We start from the raw sequence: 480 nt of genomic DNA on the forward strand, positions 1-480 counted from the left end.
CAATTATTGACCCTATCTTCTATTTCTCAACAACACATCTAGAGACAAAGGAGAAACCTGACATGCCTGAAAGACGGGAGAAAAAGAAGAGAAAAACGGTAAAAGCTGCATACAACCTAGACCATGTTGTTTTGTGTCACTCTTAGTGGAATAAGCGATCAAAACAAAGGATTTCGGTGTTTCACATAAAATTCACAAAACCTATCAAGTTACATAAAGAAGGTTTTATTAACTTATATAAAGTTATAGTAAAGGTTATAAATGTGTGATAAAAGGTCTAGCTTACTTTTGCCAAGCTAAGTAAGAGTTTTGTCTGACAACGAGGAAGCAAGGTGAGAGAATATAGTTCACTATTTTATATGTTAGAAGTTGTAAAGAATATATAGATTAAATATACGACATTTATTAAGTTATATGTAATGATTTTATAACGTTCTCCAAATTAGGGACCATATAAAGAGGACCAAATTGTTGAAATTA

General features: G+C 31.5%; 1 protein-coding gene across 1 annotated transcript in view; it reads left to right on the forward strand.

Moving 5' to 3' along the window:
- Positions 1–158: 158 nt before the first annotated feature.
- LOC119581853 (F-box/LRR-repeat protein 15-like) overlaps positions 159–480 on the forward strand; it is a gene marked incomplete in the record, with an annotated part of 6,470 nt that continues 6,148 nt past the window's right edge. The window contains 1 exon segment of the mRNA XM_037929995.1: positions 159–332.

This window comes from Penaeus monodon, chromosome 15, assembly GCF_015228065.2.
Source record: "Penaeus monodon isolate SGIC_2016 chromosome 15, NSTDA_Pmon_1, whole genome shotgun sequence".
NCBI classification, from domain to species: domain Eukaryota; kingdom Metazoa; phylum Arthropoda; class Malacostraca; order Decapoda; family Penaeidae; genus Penaeus; species Penaeus monodon.